Genomic DNA, 25,751 nt, shown 5'->3' on the forward strand with positions numbered 1-25,751 from the left:
AGGAAAACAGTGCATCACATTATAGCCAGATCCTATATATGCATGAAACAGTGTAGAAGTACATGAAGAGCAAAACACCATATGTGATGACACATTTGAAATTGTAGCCTTGAACCTGAGTCTGAGAAATTATTGAGTACATACATACCCAAGCACAAATGGTCATTATCAAAATCAGCAAACTGGCTTCTTGGGGTCTTGATGGCCCCCACACTACAGATTGTGCAAATGAATTTTGATACACAGGCTTAGAAGTGACATCTGCCCTGAACTTTCCCTAAACTAGCCCTGTTCAGAGGTGTGCATAGAAGGTGACAGTAGCTTGTTTGGGGTGGGGGGGGGGTGAGGGTACAGGCAGCAGATAGTAAGGTCATTACTACTTTGCATATTTAAATTTCATGACAGACCTTAGAGGTGGGCAGAAATGGTCACTAGTCATGATGTACTGTTAAGAAGCAGTATGTTACTTAAAAATCATAACTACAATTTTCTTTTTTTTCCTTACTTTCCCAATAACTGAATATTGGACACATATTATATAGGTGGCTATTTTTGGGGGTAGGGGTAACAAAGCAGGTATATGATCTTGTCAGATTTAATGTGGTCAGTTAAGAATCAGAGAACTGGCTGCTGGCATCTTAATCCAAAGATGTGGAAGGGAGAGATTCGAAGTAGCTTAAAAATATTGAGAACCATTCTGAGGATGGACATGGTGAGAGCTGAGTAAAAATAAAAGCAATATGATGGGGAGAAAAAGAAGCATGCAGGAAGATGAAACATATGAAGGAGGAAGAAGGATGTGCATAATTCATAAGGAATAGGACTGGAAAAGATGAAAATGGAGAGAGGCGTGAGCTACAGACACATATGACCAAGAAGATGGAAGATGGTGAGGAGGAGACTGAAGTGAGGATGATGACAGTAGTGCATGGGGCCCAGGATGCGATGGTGGAACCACAGTTAGACTGGGCACAGAAGGAGCAGAAGCTGATGAGGGGAGTGGAAATGGTGGTTCTAGTAAGTTACTATGAAAAACTACACATATGGGGTGACATGGGTTCTTGAAATGCTTAGTATGTGCTTTGTCAATCCAGGTTCAGAGCACCTTCCTGTACTTACTGGAGCAGTTTTCCAGTAAATCCTTTTTTTTTTTTTTTTTTTTTTTTTTTTTTTTTTTTTTTTGACAAAACTGTTCCAAAAACTCAACATTCCTGTTTATGAAGTATATAAGACAGAAACTGACTGAAATCTCTCTCTCCTATCTCCTTTTGGTAATAAAACTAAATGTTACAGCATTTCTATGATTTTGTCTGTGTTTTATAAATACAGTGCCAGTGTTTCTTTTTGGATTTTTTTATATAAAGAAAAAGAAAGAATGTGTGCATATTTTGTTTTATAACTCAAAAACACATGCACTGACTTTGCCTTGCACCATAGGTACAGAATTCACTGGATTAATTGTCCATTCACCAGCTAGCAGACCTGCTGCTATTTTGGAATTGCTATTGCAGAAGTATATGAATCTCACACTGAAGTTGTATTTAATTACTGATATAAATGAAGCTGCTTATTTAAACTGCAATTCTGCTTTTGTAACTGAATCACGTTCTTTTATTTTACACATCAGTCTTGTCTGGATTGGAAGACTGCATTATTATGATTATTATTATTATTATTATTATTATTATTATTATTATTATTATTGCTTTTGTGGCTAATGTTTTATATAACCAGTAATATCACATCTATGGAAACATTTTAAATGGTTGAATCAGAAGGAGCTGAATAAATGATGGAAGGAAAATTGCTAAAAGCCAAGGCTTTTGCTCTGGTTTACTGACTATAGTCTTCGACTTGACTATAAATAGGTATAGTGTGGGTGTGCATGTGTGTGCACAAGGATGTGTTTTTGGGTACGGGTCTACTCATGGAAATATGGAGCTTTACACATTGGAAAAAATGTTTCCTTGATTTAACTTTCACTGTGCCATGCAGACTCAGTTTGTATTCTTATCTCGAAAAGATACATGTATCCATATTCCTCTAAACTGAAAAGGTTTCATTTATTTGTTTACTATCTGAAAAAAGCACCATACAATTTTCTTACAGACATCTAAATTATTGCATACAACTGTTTTATCCCATGAGCTATGTACTTTTCTTACAGAAAAGCATGATTTTGTGGCTTATCTTGTTTGAAACAGGGAAGAACATTACATAGTCATGAAGTATATTCAGCAAAATGTGACTCTAGTTTATGCTTTCTCAGACAAAACAATTCTTTCAGTCTCAGAGATAGATCATCAGACCACATCCATGAAAGTTGTACCTCAAAGACAAGGTCTTTCCTGTACTTTTTCCTGTCACAAGGTCTTGTTTCTACACAAAGTTATACACTAGGAGAAGGGCACAAGCAATCTGAAGGAGATACCAGGTGAAGAACACAGTCTAAGGAAGATATCAGGTGAAGAGCACATGCAATCTGAGGAAGATACTAAGTGAAGAGCAAAAACAATCCGAGGAAGATACAAAGCGAAGAGCACAAACACTCCAAGGGAAATACTAGGTGAAGGTCATAAACAGTATGATGAAGATACCATGTGAAGAGCAAAAACAATCCGGGAAAGATACCAGGTGAAGGGCACAAACAATTAGAGGAAGATACCAGGTGAAGAGCATAAACACCCTAAGGAAAATACCAGGTGAAGGGCACAAACAATCCCAAGGGAGATACCAAGTGAAGGGCACAAACATTCCAAGGAAGATACCAGATGAAGGGCACAAACAATCCCAAGTGAAGGGCACAAACATTCCAAGGAAGATACCAGATGAAGGGCACAAACAATTTCAAGGAAGATACCAAGTGAGGGGTGCAGATAATCCAAGGAAGATACCAGATGAAGGGCACAAACAATTTCAAGGAAGATACCAAGTGAGGGGTGCAGATAATCCAAGGAAGATACGAGATGAAGGGCACAAACAATACAAGAAAGATACCAGGTGATGGGCACACGCAATCTCAAGGAAAATACCAAATAAAGGGCACAGACAATCCAAGGAAGATACTAGGTGAAGAGTACAATCTGAGGAACTACAAGCCTGTTAGCTTCACAACAATGACAAGTGGTCAGTTAGATCTTTTATATTGGAGACTCACTCATTCCTAGAACACACTCATTATATCCCACATAATTATCTAATTTTTTAGATGCTGATAGCATTCCTACAGTATATCAATCTTCAGAGCAGCTACCGACTTAGGCTTAAAGTCAGAAGGAGCTGTCTGTTAGGGCTAATTCAACCTTGTGACTAGTTTAAAGCATCAGTAGACATGGCTTACCTGGACATTAGCAATACCTCTGACTCATTTCCATGCCGGAGGCTTAAAGGAAAACTGGAGTTGTTGGGATAGGATCAACTCTGAAGAAATGGTTTGCCACATGATTGAATGGTAAAACAGAGAGGGTCATAGTGAGACAAACAATTCTGAGAATTAGGCAAGTGGCTAATGGAGTCAGATGCATGTCTGTTCTGGGTCAAGTGTTCTTCAAAGATTTATACAAGGGAAAGAGACTAGCATCGGCTTTTTTGCCAATGACATGAAGGTGGGTACAGGATGATGGGGTGGTGGAGACTGAGGAAAGATCTGATAAGGCTAAGTGGGGAAGAAAAATGACAACTGAGGTTCATTGCAAACAAATGGAAAATAGTTCACATGGGGGTTCTTGTGGCCCAAGTTCACTATCAGCTAGGGGTTATGAAAATGATGACAACAGAGCAGGAAAAAAAAATAGGGTTGCTAATGAGACTGGTACTGGACCATGAGGAGCACAGGAGGAGGGCAGTACCAGCAGAAAAAAAAACAGAATATTAGGGCATGTCCATGTGGGGATAGAATTCAGAAAGGTAAACATGCTTCTGCTCTACTGGGTCCTGGTCAGATCATACCCTGAGAAATATGTACAGTTTTGGAGGCTATGTAAGGAAAGTGTCATCAGATCACTAAAAAAATCTAGAAGAAAGCTACCAGAAAGATCAATGGACTGGAAAGGAAGAGATATGACCAGACACATGAGGATCTAAAGCTTTTCTCACTTAATGGAATGTGATAAAGATGCACAAGACCATGTCAGTGAGGTCCAGCCTCATGGCAGATTTTGGTGAAACCCGGACAGAGAAGATGTGAGTGAGTGCCTTCTGTTGATGTATCCATCCTGGGGGAACAGGAGGCCAGTCTGGCTCACTGCTTGGGTAACGCCTAGAGGGTGCACTAGGTGTCATGCTTGTGAAGGATGAGCCTACCAAGCATACTCTACAGTGAGGCCACATGCCAGGAGGTCATGTGTGGTGGCACTCATGCTTCCACAGGTGCTGTAGATACTGGAGCTCAGGGAGCTGAAGCAGGGGTTAGGGTTCCGCATGGATGCCAGGGGATGATGCTCTGTTGTACCTGAATCTTGTCTGCTCCCTACCATCTCATTCTCACCAGACAGAGAATGGATGGGTTGGTAGGGTTCCTTGGGAAGGACTGAATGGATCATAGCATACTCTTCTAGACCAGGGATGCCTGATCTCCCCCTTTGATGGGGCAATTGGTGCAGTTTTATCAAGTAGTAGAACCACTGGGTAGATCCAGTGGAGGCAATGTTCAATGTAGGGAGGGGATAGGGGAATCTCACAGAACAAGCGAAGAAAAAATTGTTGACTGCTAAAGGGAAAATAATAGTATTTGGATAATATGCATGACTTTAGACTGCTGTTAAATAAGTATTTTTGATAACTCCAGACCACAAAACACTTAGCACAATAACTTAGACAACAGAAAGAAAAAAAGATAAATTGTCAAACTTAGAGGCCCTAAGGCAAGAAAAATAATCAGCTATCTTATACAGATAGTAGAGATATTTTGGAAATTCCATGAAAATTTGTATAAAGCAGAGAGATGGGGAAATCAAGAAAAGGCACAGATGGAAATATTTATGGAAGAGTTAACTATGCCAAGGATAGAGGAAGCTATTGCTGAAAGTATTAATAGCTAAGACAGGAAGGGATGAGATGAAATGGTGATGAATAATCAACAGGGAAGTCTCCAGGAACAGATGGTATTCCTGTGGATGTTTGGAGTTAGGAGGGAAGAAAGTGATAAAGATATGAAAGGTTTTAACAATATTTTAAAAAGGGGGACATTATAAGCATCTTGGAAGAAAGAATGTAATCCATAAATGTATGTATAATACATTTATATATATATATATATATATATATATATATATATATATATATATATATATATATCTATGGGTGTAGGTTAGAAGATCGACAGCTGAGATAACCGACAAAGCATGAGCAGGCGCCAGATGATCGACACTCGGAAGACCGACGCTACGGATGAAAACTCCGACGCCAGGGATAGTGAGTTGGAAAGAAGGCTGTGTGAGTATGCGGTGGTGACGGACGTTAGGGTGCGACTAAGGTAAGTGTGGATAGTGACAGTCTGTGGGGATAGGGGTGGGTTAAGTGAGTTAGGGTTAGGGCGCGGGTTGGGTAAGTGTGCGGTAGTGGTATTTTTTGGGTTAGGGGTGGGTTAAGTGAGTTAGGGTTAGGGCGCGGGTTGGGTAAGTGTGCGGTAGTGGTATTTTTTGGGTTAGGGGTGGGTTAAGTGAGTTAGGGTTAGGGTTAGGGCGCGGGTTAGCTGAGTGTGCGATAGTGACGGACCTTAGGGTAAGGGTTTGGGTTAGGGTTGGACGTAGTTGTGTGTGTGAGGTTTAGTGTGGGTTTGTGAGGATTTTGGTGTGCTTGTGTTCTGTGTGTGGTTTTTGGATAAGGGGATGTGTTTTGTTAGTTGATTGTTGTTATTGTGGTGTGTGCAGTGTGTGGGGTTTCGTGTTTGTGGACCGTCGGTTACTTGTTTGTCGGGCATGTGAAGTGTCGTGTTTATGGTTTGTCGATAATGTGGTGTTGATGTTTTTGTTGTTGGTGAGAGTGGCTGTCGAGCTTATGACCTAGAACCATATATATACACACATACACACACACACATATATATATATATATAGAGAGAGATAGATATAGATCGGGTTCTACAACCAAATTGGTTAAAAACAGGAGGAAGTAGAATTTTGAATGCAAGTCGCTATGGAAAACAACTGGCAGAAAGTATTCTAAAAACTAAGCAAACATGAGAATTGAAAAATGAGGTTTTACCAATAAGGGTGACTGCAATTGGGGGTATATAAAATAAGTAAAAGGGACTGGAATTTATTGGAGACAATTCACAAAGGAATCAAGATATCAATAGCAAATACCTAGGGGAAGGAAAATTAATAGATTGGGATGAGGTGAAACAGAAGTTTGAACTGTCAGTTAGAGACTGCCTTCTCTACCTGTGATTGATAGATTTTAGGCAAAGAAAAAGGAATGGGGCAGTGCTAAGTGAAAGACCAGCTCTTGTTGACTTTTCAGTGGTGTATAGAACAGAAGCCACTTTGTTAAAAGAAGCAAGATAACAGCTTATCTAAAACAATCCTTTGTTGGCTTGTGATCGACTGTACATCTGCCTAGAAAGAGAAGATTTATTTTGATTTGTATTTAATTTTTACCTCTGTTTTTCACTCTTTGCAGGAAGAAAGGGATAGCTTGTAGACGTGAAGATTTATTTTGATTTATATTTTCTGTTTTACCTCTAATTTTTACTGTTTGTTGGCAGTTCCAATTTGCTGAAACACCTGATGTTCATAAGGTTCATTTACATATATCCCATGTGCTTCTGGTACAAGAGGTTTGGGAGGTAACTCAGTGGATGTTCTAGCTTTGCTGGAGTTTTCATTTTGTTTTAACTGATTGGTTTGTCAGTGACCTTTTCACTTATTATTTTAGTTTGTTGTTTGGGATATTTTTGCAGTGACCCTAATGATAATGGACATCAGTTGGGTATAACAGCCCTGTGTTTCTTATGCTTAGTTAAACAGTCTGTGTGTGTGCTGTGGAGGTTATAACATGTCTGAAATATGTATGTCCATAGTGAGGTTTGGCTTTATTGGTCGGAAATTGTTCATTAAAGCAATGAAACAAGTCATGAGCATTCAGAATCACCAATTAGCTGAAACACCTGGTGTTCATAAGGGGCATTTGCATATATTCCATATGCCTCTGGTGTAAGAGGTTTGGGAGATCACTCAGTCCGAGCTTTGCTAGAGTTTTCATTTTGTTTTTACATATTTATTAATAGCTATTTTTTAATCAAGTTTAATTTGATTATTCTGAACAGTGTTCTCATTTTTCTTTTTTAATATTTTAAAATATCAACACTATGATGTCAGCATATGCAGATGACTTTTCATAAATAAAATGAACTTTTAAAATGTTGTAGATGAGTGCTTTTGCAACAATGTTGCTTCATCAGATTTAATCATACATCTTGTTTAAATAATACAATCAATTAATCAACATTTTCAATCTCTTTAACTTAAGGGCTGGTTTTAAAGGGACATTACCAGTCAACCCAATGCCCCTATTCACAGCTAAAATGAGAATCCATTTCAACTCTAAATACTCAGTCTGAAGTCTTAGCGTCCCCTCCTCTTATATTAGATTGATATTTCTCTAACACTGAAAATGTAAAAGTGTGCAAAACCCCTTCTTTCACATTTTGTCTCGCTAATGCATTTTTTGGGTCGCCCTTACCAATAGCATAAATATGATGCATCCTTTGAAAGGACATACTTTTATTTTTGATGTTTGTGCAGACTGTAATACAAGAGACTGAGACTATTTAGCTGTATGTGACTTCTATGGCTCCTATTATGTTGCTAAGATGAACAGGTGCTTCAGGGATCTAATAAGAGAGCATAATATTTTTCCTTTAATGTTTTTATCAATACTTGCTTCTTACTCATTGTTTTGTTTCTGTCCTTTCCAAGTCACTCCACCCTTCTGATCTGAACTTGTCTAGGGTCTCCTCAATGAATTCCCACCACTAATGTATTCTTCTTTGGAGATCCCTGCAGCTTTCTTCCTTTCTCACATCTGCATCTTCCTTCCTAGTACATCTGACACACTGCCTTCATCCATCATATGCACGGTCTCAGTAATCTGTACACATTGCCTTCATTCATCATATGTGTGGTCTCAGTAATCTGTACACAATGCCTTCATTCATCATATGTGCAGTCTGAATAATCTGCACGCAATGCCTTCATCCATCATATGCGCACTCTCAGTCTGCAAACACTGTCTTCATCCATCATATGAGTGCTGTCAATAATCTGCACACACTACTTTCATCCATGATATGCATGGTGTCAATAATCTGCATACAGTGCCTTAATCCATTATATGTGCAGTCTCAATAATCTGCATACACAGCCTTCATATGTCATATGTGCATTGTCAATCTGCATACACTGCCTTCATCCATGATATGCATGGTGTCAATAATCTGCACACACTGCCTTCATCCATCATATACGTGGTGTCAACCTGCACACACTGCCTTCATCCATCGTATGTGTGGTGTCAATAATTTGCACACACTGCCTTCATCCATCATATATGTGGTGTCAATAATCTGCACACACTGCCTTCATCCATCTTATGCGTGGTGTCAATAATCTTCACACACTGCCTTCATCCATCATATGAGTGGTGTCAATAATCTGCACACACTACCTTCATCCATCATATGCATGGTGTCAATAATCTGCACACACACTGCCTTCATCCATCATATGGATGGTGTTAATAATCTGGACACATTGCCTTCATTCATCATATGTTTGGTGTCAATAATTTGCATACACTGCCTTCATCTTTCATATGTGCAGTCTCAGTCTGCACATGCTGCCTTCATTCCTCATAAGCTTGACCTCAATCTGTGTACACTGCCTTCATCCACCATATGCATAGTGTCAATAATCTGCATACATTGCTTTCGTCCATCATATATGCAGTCTCAATAATCTGCATGCAATGCCTTTATCCGTCGTGTATGCAGTCTCAGTCTGAATACACTGCTCTCATCCATTGTATGCATGGTCCCAATAATTTGCACACACTGCCTTCATCCATCATATGCGAGGTCTCAATAATCCACATACAATGCCTTTATCCATCATATGTGCAGTCTCAATATGTACACACTGCCTTCACCTATCATATGCATGGTCTCAATAATCCACATACAATGCCTTTATCCATCATATGTGCAGTCTCAATATGTACACACTGCCTTCACCTATCATATGCATGGTCTCAATAATCCACATACAATGCCTTTATCCATCATATGTGCAGTCTCAATATGTACACACTGCCTTCATCCATCATATGCGAGGTCTCAATAATCCACATACAATGCCTTTATCCATCATATGTGCAGTCTCAATATGTACACACTGCCTTCACCTATCATATGCATGGTCTCAATAATCCACATACAATGCCTTTATCCATCATATGTGCAGTCTCAATATGTACACACTGCCTTCATCCATCATATGCGAGGTCTCAATAATCCACATACAATGCCTTTATCCATCATATGTGCAGTCTCAATATGTACACACTGCCTTCACCTATCATATGCATGGTCTCAATAATCTGCACACACCAGATACGCTGTACTGGTTTTGATTCAAAAATGAAAGACTATCTACTATGTTGCTTTCAAGTTATGTGTCTTGTCATTTACATATTGAACATAGTCCTCCATTTAAAATTAGTCATCATAAATGCATCACAAATTATACTTACCACATTAAACCACAGATTGCATTTTGTTCTAGTTTGAGTCTGATTTCCATGAACCACTAATCTGCAGGAGGCATACCTCTCAACAGACCAGATTTCTGCAGAATGCACACCTTTTTGCCTCATATTTCTGTTCTTTTCCTCATACAATGTCACAATGTCACTTTCTGGAAAATCAGTGAGAATTGAAGTCACTAAATAATGACAGACATTTGGCTTTCAGACTTCATATCTCTCAGAAAATGCATATGAACACAAAACCTTTTATTCTAGCAACTTTCTAAGTTTTTAAGAGCAATATTTAAAATTTGTCACTATTTTTGTTCTTTTGATTCTCTATTTTGATTTTGTCCAAATATCTTGTGCTAAGAGGTTCAGAGGTAATCAGAGTTAGAGTAGCAAGTATTTCTTCTCTTAGTTAAAACTATGTACAATCTCATCATTTCCTTGTCATGTGACCAGTTATGTTCATCACTGAAGGAAAATATACTTCCTGGTTCACAGAATATTCTGGTGACTTTACCCCCTTGATTTGATCCCTACATCATACTGAGCTGCTGCCTCCAGTTGTATGACTGGAATTATTGCTAAAGGGGTGAAGGCTATGGCTGAGCAAGATTTTCAGGTGTGGCCTCACAAATATTTTTTTTTTCAAAAATGTTTTATTTTTCAAATACAGTTGAATAAATTCCATAATATTTGCATATACCATCTTAATAACTATGTACACTATTTACATCAGCCTGACACTATAACAGAGCTTAGTTTATAGGTATAACAATCCAGTTATCAGAGTGTATCTGTTCAGTTATTGTAAAGTGTCAATCAATGATAAGCCTTTTTCCCATGGATTGTTAATAAATAGCTTAGGATGAATCCTTAATTCTTTCATTTTAAATTCCAACAATGCTGTGGTCTTCAGTAGGCTGTAGAAGTCTTCCAAAATCGGTATTGTGTTTGTATTCCATCTTCTTGTTATACACTTCATTGAGATTGCAAGTATTGTCCATACTAGATACATATTTGACTCATTCAACTGAGGACCTTTGTACACATTTAATAATATTAGAACTTCAGATAAGTTAAACGATTCATTAAATAAAGTTTGTAAAAAGTTTTTAATACCATTTCAAATTGGCTTAATGTTAACACAGTCGAAAAAATGTGATTCCAGTCTGCATTGTGTATTTGCTCACACCTCCAACATATTCCCTTTGTGGAAGAATTAATTTTAGCAATTCTATCTGCAGTTAAAAATGCTCTGTGCAAGCATTTCCAATTAAAAACTTTCCAGTATTGTGTAAAGGATGTATGTTTTATCGATAATAAAATATTTGATATAATTTCTTCAGTTAGCTGTAATGAGTGTCCTTTTGTTATATAATTGCAATATGAGGATTTGGGTGTTGTTTTATAAGTTATCAATATGTTGTAAAATTTTGAAATACTATTTTCCATGTCATAATCATTATATATGATTTCATATAGGTATTTCAAAAGTTTAGGTATTTCTTTAAATGAAGAATTACTAATTATTCTGTATAAATCTTTCGAATACATCAGAATGCTTTGCATAGTTAGCAAATCGTGTTGTGGAATTTTGTATGTTGTTTCTATTGTTTGCATATCCAGAACTTTTAGTTCTTTGATACATTGAAACCAACAAACAAATCCTTTCTGTTCCCAGGAATTAATTCTTTCTCTGTATATTTTATGTGGATAGCTCTTTGTAACTATGAATGGTGTTAAAAGATCAAACTAGATTTTTAAATCTGTATTTACATTAATAATTCTCCTAAATGAGTCAATGTAATAATTAATCATACGAGTTTTAGTGGGCTTAGTTATGTTATATTGCATACTAATACATCATATGTGTCATGGCAAATTGTTTTATCTATTTGAATTTTTTTTTGCAAATCAAATTCATTTATTGATATTACAGTTAGTAATGCTTTCCAATCTGCAGAATAATTTGGACTTATCCAATCTGAGATTGTTTTAGATATTGATGCTTTTATATATGTTTCTATATCAGGAAAGTTTAATCCTCCCTGTTTCCATGGTCTGATATGATATATTAAAGCTATTCTGTTTCTTTTGGGAAACCATTAAAGTTTTATTAGGCATGAGTTTATTTTTCTGAGTATAGTCCCTTCTTGTAACAGTTGTATTGCCAAAGCTATATATAGAATCTTGGGTAGTAAGGCCATTTTTATTAATTGTAGTCTATCTTCAAATGGTAATATTATTTTGTTCCATTTTTCTACAGAGATTTAATTGTACTGATGATATTATTGTAGTTTTTTTAGACTAATTCATTATTATCCTTGCATAACTCAATTCCTATATATTTTAAGGTAGATTCTTGTTTCCCTGTAATGTGATTCTCCTTCGTCTGCAATTCTGTTTTTTTTATTTAAAAATTTAAAAAAATTATTTTGATTTACTGAAATGGAGTCCTGAAGTCCTGTAAAATGTGTCAATTAAAACATCTAATTCTTCTACTGTCTCTTTTGTATTTGATAATGTTAATAATATGTCATCAGCAAAGAGCATTATTTTAGAATTGTATTTTTCATAAACATCTACTCCTTTGATTTTTGTATTGTTACATATTGAATCTGCCAATATTTCAATAGCCAAAGCAAATAGAATCGGTGACATGGGACATCCTTGTTTAGTACCCCCTGTTATATGTATTGATTCAGAGGTGAAAGGACCTAGCATAACATATGCCAAATTATTTGCATATGTATTCTTTAGTAGATGAACAAAGGAAGGAGGAAATTCAAATAACACCAGAATTTTGAATAAATAGTCCCAATTTAGGGAAGCAAAGGCTTTCTCTATATCTAAGCCAATTATGAGTGTTTCTTCATTTTCTTTATTAACATAATCTATAAGAGAAATTATTATTTTAATATTATCATGTGTGTGTCTATGATATATAAATCCAGTTTGATCATTATTTATTGTTTTGGATAGTGGTGTTTTCATTCTGTTAGTTAATATTATCATAAATATCTTATAGTCATTATTAAATAATGATATAGGTCTATATGAGGTACATAAGTTTGGGGATTTGTTTTTCTTTAGGATTGGTGTGATTAAGGAATATTTCCAAGAGGGTGGTATTAAAGCTTGTGAATGAATTTCTAATAGAGTTTTATGGAAGAGGGATAGTATCTTTCAAGGAAAAAAGTTTATATATTTCCATAATTATGTCATCTATACCTGGAACTTTATCATTTTTACCCTCTTTTAATGTATCTGCAATTTCTTTGTAGGAGGGTGGCCTAATGGTTAAGGTGTTTTCCTTACAAACACAAGGTACAGGGTTTGAATCTCACAGGGGATAATTGGCTAGGCTTAAAATGGCTTGCAGGGGCAGTTAGCCTAGTACTAACATATGAACCTATGAACTTGAGAAATCTGGGTGCTTACAGATCTAGTTTTAATTTGTCTGGTATTTTTTATATTAGAACATTTTTCATCTAGATTTAATTGATCAATATGTATATTTTCTTTTTGGAACTGTTCCATATAGTGATTTCTATAGGCATCAAGAATGTTACCTATATCCAAGACATTTTCACTTTCTTTTCATGGAAGATACTTTTAATGCTATTAGCTTTTGATTGTATTTTGATTCTTGTGGATAAATTATGTAGATATTTGGGAGAAGTGGCCAAGGTATTAATTTTCAGTTTTTCTAAAGCTAAACTAGTTTTATGTGTTAGAATTTCATTCTATTTATTGTTTAATACTTCTACTTTCATTTTCATCTACAAACAATTTTGATTTTTTTCAGCTTTTACTGACAAAAGTTTGGATTCTAGAGCTAATAATTCAGAATCCCATTCTGTGATGTTTTTTATACCAAGTTAGGGTTTTACCATATATGTAAACTTTTAATGAGTCCCATACCATTATTTTGTTTATCTCTGTGGTGCAATTAATATCTAAGAAGAACTGTAATTCAGATAACAACCAGGGTTTGAACTCTTTAATTTTAGTTATATATGCTGGAATTCTGGAGTTAAAGATTAATGGTCTGTACCCATTTTGAAGTTTTAGTAGCAATGAACTGTGGTCTGAAATGGGGCAGGGAGTGATTGAGAAATTAATGATTTTAGAGTGTAAGTCATGGGGAGAAAATATTTTATCTATTCTAGTTTGGGTATCAAATTTGTGATCTTTATGGGAAAACAACAAAGATTTATCTTCTTTAAATTTGAAAGTATCTACAAGATGAAACTATTCTACCCACTTGTTTAAAGCTTTTGATACAGAAGACGTACACAACAGTCTTTTATTTGTAGTTTCAGAAATATCAAATATACACTTAGAATCTACTCCTAATATTAAGTTGCCTTTATAATTATTGGAAATGAAATCCAAGTGTTTATAACACTTCCTGATCCAATGCCTGGGAAGCAGTGTAGATTGGCTAGGATCCATATTCTGTTATTATATTTAACTACTACTAATGCCATAAGGCCTTCTTTATCTTCATACTTATAAATAATTTCTGGGTTAATCACATTTGTTTTCCATAAAATTGTTACCCCTTTTGTCTTGGTCTTATAAGTGGATTGCACCAATATCATATATTCCTTAAGATTCCATTTGTAATTGTCATTTGTTTTGAAATGAGTTTCTTGAAGGAAGACAATTTGCACTTTGTTCAGTTTAAATATTTCAGTAGATTTGATCTCTTGCTAGGATTGTTTAAGTCATTGGTATTTAAAGATAATAACGTTAAATCCATCTTAGGTTATTTAGACTATGTATTTTTTGTTTTATTGTGACTATTAAACATTTTCCTCTGATAACTATAAAGTATATGTTTGAGCTTTTAAAGGAAATTATCAGTTTTATACTCTGTGTGTTTACCAATAAAGTAATGTTTTGATCACGCATACTAAAGAAGTTTTTGTGAAATAAATAAAAATTAATGAATGTTAGCAAAACTAAGATCCACACTAGCCATGGAATTAAATCATTCCTAATTTGATGGATAAACCTAAGTCCATCAGATTATCACTCATACTGTGACAATCCAGAACATCTGAGCTCCATAAATTGAATTATCATATGAAGAATAGTTGTAATAAGAATAAGTAATATTTATATTATTTTGAACAGATATAGCACTATTGTAGATGATTCTAATACAATATAAATGTATACTTATTGTATAAGCATTTATTTACATGAAAGATAGATGATAAGCAATTCAATTATAGTAAAGTAGGATGTATCATATATAAAACCTCAGTAAAAGATTATAGCACACAGTTATTTAACATATTCACCCTTATTGATGAAGTCTTTCAAAACTTATTACTTAATATAAATAGATGGTAATAATATTTATACCTAATGTTTATAATGCAGTGTATTTTACTAGATATATCAGAAGTTATATTTCATTGTTTGCCAGCGTTGTTGCTAACTTACTTAAAGCTTCAAGTTTGTTTTATGTAAACATTGATGAAAGTTAGCGCATTTTAATTATCAGTGCATCCCTCTTCCCCCCATTTCCTACACATAAGGATTTTCATATCTATCATTACTTATTATAAAATGAGTGAAATCATAGGTTAAAAACAACAAATTCACTTATTGTGATTAATGATTGCAAGTTCCCTTTCCATATTCATAAATTGCCATTTTATGGCATATACTGTGACATTCCTAGTTCAGGCTTCTATTGTTTCCCTTGAACAACTTTGTCAGCTTGATGTCATGTATAAAACATTAGTTACCTTGGTAACAGCTTAAGTTTTATGTATGGTCAAGATGTGTCACAAAACCACAATTCAAGTTAAAGCAATTATATGACTTGTTATGCACATTTACTTATATGAGAAAATCATCATGCTTCCCCTTCATGTTCAATATAGTGTATGTCATTTATGACAAGTTAAAACAGTAGTGCTATTATACTCAAGCCCATGTTATTAAACTGAGTGTCTATGGTCAATTTAATAATATTTGTTCAGAATATGATTGTTACATTCTGTGACATTTCAAGTTCAGGCTTCTATTGTTTCTCTTGAACAACTTTGTCAGTTTGATGTCATGTATAAAACATTAGTTACCTTGGTAACCACTTAAGTACTATATATGGTCAAGATGGGTTACAAAAACTACTAGTCAAGTTAAAGCAATTACATGACTTGTTACACATATTTACTTATATAAGAAAATCATCATGTTTCCCCTTGATGTTCAATGTAGTGTATGTCATTTATGACAAGTTAAGTCAGTAGTGTTATTATACACAAGCCAATGTTCTTAAATCCTGTCTTTAATATCTAAATTCAGCAGACTACTTCATCTTATATGACGATTATATATTTTATGTCTAGATTTACTAAAATCATACATTACATAACTATTGTGTGTGTGCGTGTGTGTTTTTTTTGTCTGTTAGTTATTAGACAGACCGCAAGGTGTAATGTTTATTCTTATTATTAGCTCATTCCAAGCATGTTATACACTCCATAGACTTTAAATTATGAGACCCTTCTAATTTCTTATTTATTATAAGTATATGTCCGTCCTTGCATACACACATATCAGTACTTCAAGCATGGGTAACAAAGCCCATCCAGTTTTGCCAGAATACAATTAACTAGTTCATGTGGTATGTTTCCAGGCTGTTGTTAAAATATGCAAACCAATATTTGCCCTGTTCCATTTTACCAGCCTGTTCCATGCAGTGGCCACTCTACCGGTGAACCACTCAACACACCTTCGATGCCCATAGATATTTCTACAAAGGAAATCTGATGACTCTCTACCACTTCCCAGAAACCCCAAACACCCATAGAATCAGCTATCCCCATATGCCCAACATGTCCGAGCAAGCTCACCTCTCAAACCCTTGCAAAGTGTACTGCACAACACCAAGTGCCCTTAGTCTTTCACAATAACTCAGACTTCAACTCTTATGCAAGTCCATAATGTATTTGGACCAAAATACATTTTAAATATACAATTGCACTTATTATTATTTTTTTTATCAAGAATCAACTTAATGAGCTAAACGAAGTGTTGGGAGACCATCAATATGTGTACATGTGGTTTAAAACAGCACTTTTATTATATATATTTTCTTTTAAAACCAAAAACGTCACTTTTGAGAATCATCTCAGGGGCTCCTCGGAGCCGTTAAGCATTATCATCACTCTGTCTCCGTTACTATAGCAACCCGAGAGCATCTGTTTCTGTTAGTGTGTCTGTGTACTATGTACCAGAGGCTCGCAATGCACCTGAAGCAAAGCTTCACTCCACTGCAAATTCAAGCCGAAATTCCCTCCCTTTCAGCGAGGCAGCAGCCAGGAAAAGAAGACAGAGCAAACAGAAAAAAAAACTCCCAACAAGCCGCCACAACAAGAGATAACATAGTCCTCGAGCTCTTCCACCTCTCACTCAGCAGATGTAGAAACAAACCATTCTCTGCCACCCCCTTCCCTGGATCCAGGCTAAAAAAGCAAATGTCTCTTCCTAATATATAAGCATCAGTAAACTTCAATCACAAGCCGCAACCCACAGCTTCCCGGAGACAAAAACGGCAATGTATAACAGCTGCCAGACACAGCTGCATCCACATACACCATGTCAGGCTTAATCAAACAGCACTCAAAGCTATGATACCTGCCATAATTGATATTAATTATGTTTAGACAGAATAATAATGACATTTATAGTAGCTGCCAGACACGGCTGCATCCATGCACACCATGTCAGGATTGATCAAACAGCACTCGAAGTTATGATACCTGCTGTAATTGATATTAACTATGTTTAGACAGAATAATAATGACATTTGTACTAGCTGCCAGACACGACTGACTCCACGCACACCATATCGGGATTGATCAAACATCACTCGTAGCTGTGATACCTGCCATAGTTGATATTAACTATATTTAGACAGAATAATGATGACATTTGTACTAAGAGTTTGCTACTATTATTTAACCAGGATATACAGTGGATATAAAATGTTTACACGCCCCTGTTAAAATTTCAGGTTTTTGTGATATAAAAAATGATACCACAATAAATCATTTCAAAACTTTTCCCACCTTTAATGTGACCTATAACCTGTGCAATTCAATTTAAACACAAATAGATCTGCTTGGGGAAAAAATATAAAAAATAAAAAACATACAATACGCTCGTTGCATAAGTGTGCACACCCTTAAACTAATACTTTGTTGTATGTGCACACCCTTAAACTAATACTTTGTTGAAGCACATTTTGATTTAATTACAGCATTCAGTCTTCTTAGGTAGGAGTCTGTCAGCATGGAACATCTTGACTTGGCAATATTTGCCCACTCTTCCTTGCAAAAGCTCTCCAAATCTGTCAGATTGCGAGGGCATCTTTTGTGCACAGCCCTCTTCAGGTCACCCCACAGATTTTCTATTGGATTTAGGTCTGGGCTCTGGCCATTCCAAAACTTCAATTTTCTTCTGGTAAAGCCATTCTTTTGTTGATTTGGATGTATGCTTAGGGTCATTGTCTTGCTGAAAGGTGAAATTCCTCTTCATCTTCAGCTTTCTAGCAGAAGCCTGAAGGTTTTGGGCCAAAAGTGACTGGTATTTGGAACTATTCCTAATTCCCTCCACCGTGACTAAAGCCCCAGTTCCAGCTGAAGAAAAGCAACCCCAAAGCATGATACTGCCACCACCATGCTTCACCATGGGGATGGTGTTCTTTTGGTGATGCAAAGTGCTGTTTTGCGCTAAACGTACCTTTTGGAATTGTGACCAAAAAGTTTAGCCTTGGTCTCATCAGACGATAACACATTTTCCCACATGCTTTTGGGAGACCTGATGTATTGTTTTGCAAATTTTAGCTGGGCCTAAATGTTTTCCTGTGTAAGAAAAGGCTTCCGTCTTGCAACCCTACCCCTTAGTCCAGGCATATGGAGAATATGGGAGATTGTTGTCACATGATGTACACAAGCAGTACTTGCCAGAAATTCCTGCAGCTCCTTCAGTGTTGCTGTATGTCTCTTGCCAGCCTCCCTGATCAGTTTTTGCCTTGCCTTTTCATCAATTTTGAAGGGACATCCAGTTCTTTGCAACGACACTGTTGTCCCATATTTTCTCCATTTTTAAATGACTGTCTTCACTGTGTTCCATGGTATAGCCAATGCTGTGGAAATTTTTTTGTACCCTTCTCCTGACTGATACCTTTCGACAATGAGATCCCTTTGATGCTTTGTAAGCTCTATGTAGCAGGCAACTGAGTAAATGTCAGGAAAATCATACTTGGACAGCTGACCTTTATTTGGGGTTAATCAGAGTCTCTTCAATTGATGGCAGGAGTGTACCCAAGAAGACTGAATGCTGTAATTAAATCAAAAAGTGCTTCAACAAAGTATTAGTTTAAGGGTTTGCACATACAACAAAGTATTAGTTTAATTTAAGAGTGTGCACACTTATGCAACCAGCGTATTGTATATTTTTTATATTTTTTCCCATAGCAGATGTGTTTGTTTTTCAATTGAATTGTACAGGTTATAGGTCACATTAAAGGTGGGAAAAGTTTTGAAATTATTTATTATGGTCTCATTTTTTTATATCACAAAAACCTGACATTTTAACAGGGGTGTGTAAACTTTTTATATCCACTGTACATGACATTTCTAAATCATACTTTAACTGAAGAAGGTATTAGTCTCCATGACAACATTTTTTTCAAAACATTCTACTGTTACTGCTATTATATATGATGTTAATTTGTTACATTTGAGTTTGAACTCTGATGAATGGTACCTTGTTGAACTAGTTAATTAATTACTTAAATTATTATAAGTAAAATCAATGAAAAATGAACAAGATAAGTATTCATTGAGTTCAAGTAGGGGAATAGAAACTTCTGTGTTTGTATTATATGTTGCTTTCTTTGGCTTATATGTAATGTAAATAATAACTTATCTTGACCTACCTTTGTTTGTGAAGAATTATTGGACTCTTTGAACAGTCTGAATAAATCATTACTGTTTCTCAGTTGTTTAAGAAACCCTCCTTTTTAAAAAAAATAAAAACGGATGACAAGTTATGTACCATATCAGTTGATACTTTGAGAGATGTAGTTGTAAGAGTTAATTTTTGGGACAGCTATCTTGGAATCAGTTTTTGTTTCTTCTTTCTAGCATCAGTCCAAGGATTTGATTTTTTTTTTCTTTTAAGAGTAGGAGCCATCCGTTGCATTTCTTCTGGGATAGACACTATGCTGTTGTTTTTGATGAATATAGTAGCTTCTTCTAAGTCATTAGAGGTTCTGATCTCATTAGCAAAAGGTATTTTTATCTTGGCTGGAAAGGCCAGCTGTGCTTTAATGTTGTTTTATTTCAACAGTTTTGTTATTGGCCAGATTTTTTTCCCTTTGTTCTAGTATTCTGGAAGAAAAATCACTGTCAAACCTTATCAGGCTTTGATTGTATTTTAAGGGTGATTTTCTCCAAGCAGATTTTAATATTTGTTGCTTGCCCAGAAATGAAAGAAATTTTGTAACTATGGATCTAGGTAGAGTATGTGTTGAGTTAGAAGCATGTTTCCTCAGTGGACTATGCGGCCTTTCAATTCCAAATGAAAGTCCCTCTTTAAGATCTAAAAATTCAGGAATCCGGGTTTCTTAAGAATGAAATATTGTCTTCTCCTTCAGTGTTTTCAGGCAGACCAAAGATCCTTATGTTGTTTCTTCTTTCCCTGTTTTCTAAGTCATCTATTTTGTTAAGCAGCCATGTATTCTGTTTAAGCAGAAATTCTTTTTGGAATTCTTCCTCTTTGAGTCTCCCTTCAATGTCATTTAGAGAAGTCTCTATATTTGTTATTTTGTATGGTGTTGCTGTAATAGTTCCTTAAAAGTATCAGTCTGTTTTTGAGAATTTAATTTGAGGTTTTCTAAGTCATTTTTAAAGCGATCCAGCTTCAAAGATAGTTCCTGTAAGGCAGATGTCATCAATTGCAGTTCTTTTTTCAAAGCAACATCTGGATGAGAATTCCTTGAGTTGTTCATATTCAGTGACTCAATATATCTCCAAGTTACTTGACAGGATAATTTTTGTATATCTCCACCAGAATTGATATTTATATAGTTCAGTAGTTTATCTATACATTTCTGACATTTTAAACTTGAAAATAATAAAATGTTCCTATATTATTATATTAGTTTATAGAGCTCTCAAAATTCACTGCTCTCAATTGGCCATCTAGGCTGTGCCCCACCACAAATATTTTTCTCAGACCGTCAACTGTTCTTCATATTTCACCCCTTGTTCATCCCGTTAAAACACTTACATCTGAGCTATGAGTCCCTCTCCCTGCTAAACATTTCTGGCTATATTAGTTATTCATAAAACCATGTTCTATTAATGTATATAACACTGGTTACTCCTCTCTAAATCAAAAGTATGCCACCTGCTCTGCCAGAATCCCAGTTCCCCCTCATGCCCCTAGTCCTGCAATTACTGATCTCAATAGATAGCATTTATAATTACAATAAATCCTACCTACCCAGCCTTTTGAACCAGGCCCTTCCTGTTCCACAGCTTCAACTGCTTTCCCTGATGTTTAAGTGGATTGAATGGGGATTTAATGAAGGCCATTTCTACAATCTCCATTCTCCTAATTATGGCTGATTATGCAAGATGTTATTTTAATGAAGTCACTGTAGCAGTTTTTGTGATATACATTTCAGTGGAGGTGAATATATTTAAGTCAGAGGTACAGGGTTCTCCTTCTGCATGGTAGATGTTGAGATGACGACCACCCCCAAAAAAGTTTTAAAACATTTTTTGAATCTGTAGATATAATTTTTATGCATGCTTCCTTGCAATATTAGGATTCACTTTGTTGATCTTTACAAGGCCAGTCAATACCCATACCCATAACAAATCATCTGACATATCTTGCCACCTCTAAATAGACAAAAAAATATTCACTAGTTACTAGTGGTTACTGAAGCACCACAAATTATTCCTCATATTGTAAGGCAAGTCTGCGCAAAGTGAACTTGTCCAATGGCAGAACATAATAATTTTGCAAATACATCGTGCAAAGATACTAAACCCATAAATTACCACATCTGCCAATTTATATGGAAGGTTTGGTTAATTTTGAACAGGCTGCAAACTAGGCTGGTTCAACAATGTACATAGATAATAGTCATATTATAGCTTATCCAAAATGTCAAGGAGCATATTTCTTTCTAAACATGGGTTTGTAGGGGAGATACCACTTATAAAAATGTGACAATACTTAGCAGGCAGTAACGGCAGCAACTGACGTGGGACTAACAGTGCATGCTACTTATCTTGGCCTTATGTCTTTTCACTTCCACATAAAGAAATATTTGAAAAATTAAAAACAATAAATGTCAATCCATATAATCATTTTTTGGGTAAAACACTGCTCAATCAACAGGACACAGCAAATCATGGTAATAGGGTGGTTTTCTGTATATCCCAACAGGAGTTACCAAACATAAATTGGGAAATTTGCAATAGATAACCTAATATGCTGTTAACTACAAATGGGCTAACAGTCACTTCAAAAAGATACCAAAGATTTTCTAAAAAAAAAACAAAAAAAGATGATTTGTGCCAAAAAAGAGGATCAATTGCAATCACAAAATAAATGACACTATTATTAAAAGACATGGATATAACAGCAAGGAACAATTTAAACTTTGACCAGTATGCATCTACCAAAGTCAGAAGAATATATTTTGTTATTTTGTAGCCCATGAAATTCTGTCTAGTCACTTTAAAGAGATAATTATGCAATGTTATACCTCATTGATATGACTCTTTACTGAATACAATGTTTCATTTGTAGGCTTCGATCATGGTATCTGAATAATCTTAAAAAGGTACAATGATTTCTTACTATGAAAATCATACGGTTTGACAATCCTAACTTTTCCAAAAGACTTCAGAAACCATTATTATATTCACTTTCTTATAGATTACTAAGAGGTAGCCTCTGCTGGGTCTATAAGACAATGCCAACAATGCTATTATTTGAAAATCAATGCCTGGTACATACTCCTGGGAGAATTAACACCAAATCAGGGATACTAACACTAAAACAAATAATAATATTTAAAAAAACTTGACAGATACATTAAACACCACCTTCCAAATTTGTGGAACATGATACCTCTTAAAATCAGCAGTAGGTCATTAACTTTCTTTAAAAAAGTCTTGTTTTGACAGTCAAGCTTCTTGAAGGTCAGCAGTCATCAGCTTGGCAGCTGAATCCATGAACCTATGAAATATTTTCTGTATTTTTAGAACATTCATCTTTTGGTAACATATTCATATAATGTATAATACACACAGCTAGAATCCATCATGTTTTATTTTTACATACTTATTTTCTTTGAGCAGCACACTTTCTTTTCTTCCTCCAATATAATCATTATGTGCCTACCCATTCCACATACTCACAAGTAAATTGAGTTCCAGCTACTATGTCCTTTATACAGTACCTCATTTGAAACTAGAGGGCAATCCCTTTCTTATATTCTTTGTCAATGAAAGCAACCATTTAATAGTGATCCTGTTTCGGGCTAAATAAATCCAGATCTATCCTATTAATGTGCCCCAAAGCTCATCTAGCAGAAAGTACAGTTGTGTAAAATCTTACCATAACAGTAGATGTCTTTCTTTCACTGTTGGAGTATTATTCACCCTGTGGATCTTCTGCCAAGGATAGCCCATCATCCACCCAGTATACCAAAGTCTTCAGACCTTTAGGCACTGTATATCACATGTATGCTCCCAACACATGATGTAGGGCATAAAGGTGACATACAGATGCAAGCATTCTGAAGTGAAAAAGGCCCAAGAGGAACAGAATATCCTCAGGGACAAGGAGGAACATATGCATCCAGAAGGAAAAATAATCAAAGAAAATTGGAGTAAAGGGCCCCTTGGTTGGAATGGAAACAGAATACAGGTCAAGAAGCAGAACAGAAGGGGAAGAAGGGAGAGAGTAATTACTGCAACAGTGAAGACAAGGACATTTACTCTTATGGTAATATTTTACAAAACTGTACTAAGTCCTTCCATATCACTGTTGCAGTATTCTTTACCTAGGGGAGAATATAAGAGCTCAAGAAGAAGTCTGGGAGGAGGAAGGCACAGAGGAACCCTCCACAAACCATAGAGAATAGCAGTGACAAAATCTGCTCTGGCTCTGGAAATGGCGTCCAACTTGTAATGTTCAGTGAAAGTATGAACAGAGGGACAAGTAGCAGCCTCAAAGATAGAATTGGTATCCAGACCCTTGAAAAAAGCACCAGCGGAGGCAACTGTCTTGTAGAATGTGCCTTTAGAGACAAGGAGACATTCACAATGAAAAGAATAACAGGAGAAAATAGCCTTAGAAATCCAGGAGGAGATGGTTTGCTTAGAAACAGCCAACCCCAAAGTCCTGGGATGAAAGGAAACAAAAAGCTGCTCAGAATTGCAAATATTTTTAGTTTTATCCAAATAATATCTGAGCTGTCTATGCAAATCCAGGGTGTGAAGCAGTGGAGGCTGGTGACTTCAAATTGAAAGGAGGCTGCAGGAGACAGCTGAATGGGTGGGGCCAATGGGAAGGCATGCGGCCAGCTAGAATGGGAGGAACTATGTTTAAAACCACAAAAACTGGAAATTTAATTAAATTTCCTGCCCTGGGTGCCAAACCATCATTATGAGAGTCCAATCAAGACAATGTGAAGTGTAGAAGAAAAAAATATTTCAATGCATTGGCTGCATGATAGCTTACTTAATATCTAGATGGAAACAAAAAGGCTGTGAGGCATGAAAAAATAAATTACTTTTTAAATACATTACTGGAATGCCAGTCAAAATCAAGTGCAAGAAAAACAAGCAGCACTCAACTCAAACCACTTCTCCTTGCACTGCAGTTCTAATTATAATTTATATTCAGCTTTATAACACGTACCAAGTAACATGAAGAAAGGAGCAATCTCTATGATACCCCCACTTGTAAACATTTTCTTATCCAAAAAAGACCTGCTGCCTGACAACAACTATCTACTTGCTTCATTGGGAAAACATGATCAAAGTAAAAAATAAACAGCAAATGAGAAACAAGCTCAAAATAAATTGCTTAAAGGATTACTGCACAGGTTATGGACCACAAATGATAGATTAGCATTCTGTTTAGTTTATGGGTAAAGCCTGCAGAGATGACTGCAAGTCTCCAACAAAGGTAATGGGCTTCTTAAAATACTGTAATTCTGTCCTTTATTACAAATACTGTCATATGCATTTCAATACCCAAGGCTTATACGTTATTTAGTTATGTAAGTATTCTCTACATGGCAACAACAAAAAGGCTTTCAATGTTGGTAATTCTTTAACAGTAAGCTTACTTGCATCTTAAAATCTCAGACAAGCTTACCTGATGGTCATGAAAGCATTGCTACTTAAACACAGAGCAATGGGCACTTTCTGAATAATAAGTAGCATAATCAGCAGTATAAAAATATGACAAAACCAGAACATTCTGCAAACTTAAACAAGGACAGATGAAAAGACACTGTAGTACTTGTGTCTACCTACCTTGTATGGGGGGGGGGGGTACTCTGCACACTTACACTGCATAACTGCTCCTTGCCTTGCTTGGACACATCCAGAGTCACTACATGGGGGGAGTGGGGTGCAACAAGTATGTCACAACTAGAAATGTCTCTGGCTGACTGCGTTGGCCCTGACACATTTGTCATACCTCTCAACCTCAAAGCAAAATCTGGACAAAGCCATACAAAGAAGCGGGACAAAGGCCCAAAAATAAGGACACTGTTTAAAGATTGCTCAGAATAGTAGGTCTTGCATTAGTATGAATTTTCTGAAGGGTATGAAATCTGAAACTCAAATGTCTGTCATTATTTTCTTACTTCAGCCTTTAATGATTTGTCACTAATTTGCCAGAAAACCACGATTTTATGA

Source organism: Protopterus annectens, chromosome 7.part0, assembly GCF_019279795.1.
Source record: "Protopterus annectens isolate FY-2018-M chromosome 7.part0, PAN1.0, whole genome shotgun sequence".
Lineage (NCBI taxonomy): Eukaryota > Metazoa > Chordata > Ceratodontiformes > Protopteridae > Protopterus > Protopterus annectens.